Genomic DNA, 5,527 nt, shown 5'->3' on the forward strand with positions numbered 1-5,527 from the left:
TTACTGTTCGTGTAGCAACAGTCACAATGTTACTGTTCCAGTGTAGCAACAGTCACAATGTTACTGTTCCAGTGTAGCAACAGTCACAATGTCACTATTCCATTGTAGCAACAGTCACAATGTTACTGTTCCAGTGTAGCAACAGTCACAATGTTACTATTCCACTGTAGCAACAGTCACAGTGTTACTGTTCCAGTGTAGCAACAGTCAAAATGTTACTGTTCCAGTGTAGCAACAGTCAAAATGTTACTGTTCCAGTGTAGCAACAGTCAAAATGTTACTGTTCCAATGTAGCAACAGTCACAATGTTACTATTCCACTGTAGCAACAGTCATTGTTACTGTTCCAATGTAGCAACAGTCACAGTGTTACTGTTCCAGTGTAGCAACAGTCACAATGTTACTATTCCACTGTAGCAACAGTCATTGTTACTGTTCCAATGTAGCAACAGACAAAATGTTACTGTTCCAGTGTAGCAACAGTCACAATGTTACTATTCCACTGTAGCAACAGTCATTGTTACTGTTCCAATGTAGCAACAGTCACAATGTTACTGTTCCAGTGTAGCAACAGTCACAATGTTACTGTTGTGTAGCAACAGTCACAATGTTACTGTTCCAGTGTAGGAACAGTCACAATGTTACTGTTCGTGTAGCAACAGTCACAATGTTACTGTACTAGTGTAGCAACAGTCAAAATGTTACTGTTCCAATGAAGCAACAGTCAAAATGTAACTGTTCCAATGTAGCAACAGTCACAATGTTACTGTTACAGCGTAGGAACAGTCACAATGTTACTGTTCGTGTAGCAACAGTCACAATGTTACTGTTCCAGTGTAGCAACAGTCACAATGTTACTGTTCCATTGTAGCAACAGTCACAATGTTACTATTCCACTGTAGCAACAGTCACAGTGTTACTGTTCCAGTGTAGCAACAGTCAAAATGTTACTGTTCCAGTGTAGCAACAGTCACAATGTTACTGTTCCAGTGTAGCAACAGTCAAAATGTTACTGTTCCAGTGTAGCAACAGTCAAAATGTTACTGTTCCAGTGTAGCAACAGTCACAATGTTACTATTCCACTGTAGCAACAGTCACAGTGTTACTGTTCCAGTGTAGCAACAGTCAAAATGTTACTGTTCCAGTGTAGCAACAGTCAAAATGTTACTGTTCCAGTGTAGCAACAGTCAAAATGTTACTGTTCCAATGTAGCAACAGTCACAATGTTACTGTTCCAGTGTAGCAACAGTCACAATGTTACTGTTCCAGTGTAGCAACAGTCACAATGTTACTGTTCCAGTGTAATAAGTCACAGTGTTACTGTTCCAGTGTAGGAACAGTCACAATGTCTCTATTCCATTGTAGCAACAGTCACAATGTTACTATTCCACTGTAGCAACAGTCACAGTGTTACTGTTCCAGTGTAGCAACAATGTTACTGTTCCAGTGTAGCAACAGTCACAGTGTTACTGTTCCAGTGTAGCAACAGTCAAAATATTACTGTTCCAGTGTAGCAACAGTCACAATGTTACTATTCCACTGTAGCAACAGTCACAGTGTTACTGTTCCAGTGTAGCAACAGTCACAATGTTACTGTTCCAATGTAGCAACAGTCACAATGTTATTGTTCCAATGTATCAACAATCACATTGTTACTGTTCAAGTGTAGGAACAGTCACAATGTTACTGTTCCAATCTAGCAACAGTCACAATGTTATTGTTCCAATGTAGCAACAATCACAATGTTGAAGATTGAGACACTTATGCAGCATATGTGAATCTTTATTCAGGAAACGTTTCGCCACACAGTGGCTTCATCAGTCCAATACAAAGAGGAAGGCGTAAGGAGAGGAGGAGTATGAGTTAATCAGTCCCTCAACTTGGAGTCGATGTGTTCAGTCCATCAATCTTGTAGAATGTACAGCATAGGGCCGTAGACGTGGCTTATATACTGTAGTGAGGTGAGGTGAAGCAGGCGGAGGCGGGGTGATAGTGGTACCATCCACACGTCTACGGCCCTATGCTGTACATTCTACAAGATTGATGGACTGAACACATCGACTCCAGGTTGAGGGACTGATTACCTCATTCTCCTCCTCTCCTTACGCCTTCCTCTTTGTATTGGGCTGATGAAGCCACTGTGTGGCGAAACGTTTCCTGAATAAAGATTCCCATATGCTGCATAAGTGTCTCAATCTTCAACTTGTCGGTATTTCAAACCATTCATCACAACTGTCAGAAACTGCAGCATCATGGGATCTTGTTACAAAGAATTCTTCAACACTTGTTCAACCTTTGGACGAAGACCTACTTCGACTAGTGGATGGTACCACTATGACCCCGCCTCCGCCTGCTTCACCTCACCTCACTACAGTATATAAGCCACGTCTACGGCCCTATGCTGTACTGTATGCTGTGCTGTACACACTGCGAAAATAACACGGCTACACTGCGACAACAACACTGCTACAATGCAACAACAACACTGCTACACTACCACAACGATGCTACACTGCAACAACACTGCTACACTGCAACAACAAAACTGCTACACTGCAATAACAAAACTGCTACACTGCAACAACAACACTGCTACACTGCAACGCCAGCACTGCTACACTGCAACAACACTGCTACACTGCAGCAGCAACACTGTTACACCGCAACAAAACTGCTACACTGCAACAACATCACTGCTACACTACAACAACAACACTGTTACACCGCAACAACAACACTGCTACACTGCAACAACAGCACTGCTACACTGCAACAACACTGCTACACTGCAACAGCAACACTGTTACACCGCAACAAAACTGCTACACTGCAGCAACAACACTGTTACACCACAACAACAACACTGTTACACTACAACAACATCTCTGGCTTTAATTAGAAAAACAACATACTTTGATAACTGTTATGAAAGTCTTTTACAAGGTTTCATTACATAGACAAACTGAGAGCTGCGAGAGGGACTACTATACTGAGGAGATAGGGGAGGAAGAAGGAGCAGAGGAAGAGGGGAAAAGAGAAAGAAAACACAGATACACATATAACAATTGATATTTAAGTAGCATTTAGCACAAATACTTGCACCTGGCGCAAAAGTCTGGTCTGTACACTCTTCTCCATAGTCGCAGTTCACAGTTTCCTGCCTACAAGGCTGCAAATTTATTTATATATTTTCTTTATAACAGAGCTTATTAATATTAACAGTTACCTGTTGATACTTCAGGTAAATTATTTATAAGAGAAACTGAAATTGTTTCTTGGCTGGACAAACACTGGAAAGATAATGCAGTATTATTCATCAAGAAATGGGACAACTTCTACGGGAGAAATTATATGTATGAAAGGGATGGAATAAACTTATCTAAGACAGGTTTGTGTGCTCTGGCTAGTTCAGTGGAGGCTGTACTTAGGGCCTTAAAAGTAGGAATAATTAGAGATAATGGCTTTGAAAGAGAAATGGATTGTGGAAATATTGATGTTGATATTATGAAATTTAGAAATAAGAATCAAGTAACACTGGTTATATATGATAACAGAAATCGTGGGAAAATAAAACTGAACAGGGAAAAGTCGAAGCGTTTGTTGGAATCACTTATGTTAGTGCAATAACTGAAACATGGCGTAATGTAAATAGTGGGGACATGATTGCCGAGTGTCATATTCAAGTCGTTCTATGTTGATGTAAGTAATGGGAAGGGGATGAGAGATAACATAAATTGTTGCTTAAAAACAATTATAAAATCGATGAGTTATACACAGAATCTCTTTGGGTAGAATTTCTAGGACAAGAAAAATTATTGTAGATGTAATATAGCAACCCCTGAACTTCACAGTACATATACAGCGTACATATACTAGCGTCACACACATTAACATCTACACATCACAGTACAACATAGTGTACTACACTAGTGTAATATACACTATCATCTACACAACACAGTACATAACACAACATAGTGTACTACACTAGTGTAATATACACTATCATCTACACATCACAGTACATAACACAACATAGTGTACTACACTAGTGTAATATACACTATCATCTACACATCACAGTACATAACACAACATAGTGTACTACACTAGTGTAATATACACTATCATCTACACATCACAGTACATAACACAACATAGTGTACTACACTAGTGTAATATACACTATCATCTACACATCACAGTACATAACACAACATAGTGTACTACACTAGTGTATACACTATCATCTACACAACACAGTACATAACACAACATAGTGTACTACACTAGTGTAATATACACTATCATCTACACATCACAGTACATAACACAACATAGTGTACTACACTAGTGTAATATACACTATCATCTACACATCACATACAGTACATAACACAACATAGTGTACTACACTAGTGTAATATACACTATCATCTACACATCACATACAACATAGTGTACTATACACATAGTGTATACACTAGTGTAATATCTATCATCTACACATCACAGTACATAACACAACATAGTGTACTACACTAGTGTAATATACACTATCATCTACACATCACAGTACATACACATAGTGTACTACACTAGTACATAACACAACATAGTGTACTACACTAGTGTAATATACACTATCATCTACACATCACAGTACATAACACAACATAGTGTACTACACTAGTGTAATATACACTATCATCTACACATCACAGTACATAACACAACATAGTGTACTACACTAGTGTAATATACACTATCATCTACACATCACAGTACATAACACAACATAGTGTACTACACTAGTGTAATATACACTATCATCTACACATCACAGTACATAACACAACATAGTGTACTACACTAGTGTAATATACACTATCATCTACACATCACAGTACATAACACAACATAGTGTACTACACTAGTGTAATATACACTATCATACACATCACAGTACAACATAGTGTACTACACTAGTGTAATATACACTATCATCTACACATCACAGTACACATAGTGTACTACACAGTCACAGTACATAACACAACATAGTGTACTACACTATACACTAGTGTAATATACACTATCATCTACACATCACAGTACATAACACAACATATCACACTACACACAACACAGTACATAACACAACATAGTGTACTACACTAGTGTAATATACACTATCATCTACACATCACAGTACATAACACAACATAGTGTACTACACTAGTGTAATATACACTATCATCTACACATCACAGTACATAACACAACATAGTGTACTACACTAGTGTAATATACACTATCATCTACACATCACAGTACAAAACACAACATCTGTGCGGTCTCAAGACCTCTGAAATACAATTATATTTTAAAAGGAAAATCATAGTTTGCACTCAACGATTAAATAAAACTTGCTGAATTACGTATTTTTATTTATTTAAATATTACTTAAACACTTACCAGTCTCTCTCAGGAAAAAAATTTGGAATGATTTTGACGTAGAGATGACT

Source organism: Cherax quadricarinatus, unplaced genomic scaffold, assembly GCF_038502225.1.
Source record: "Cherax quadricarinatus isolate ZL_2023a unplaced genomic scaffold, ASM3850222v1 Contig1686, whole genome shotgun sequence".
Classification (NCBI taxonomy): Eukaryota; Metazoa; Arthropoda; class Malacostraca; order Decapoda; family Parastacidae; genus Cherax; species Cherax quadricarinatus.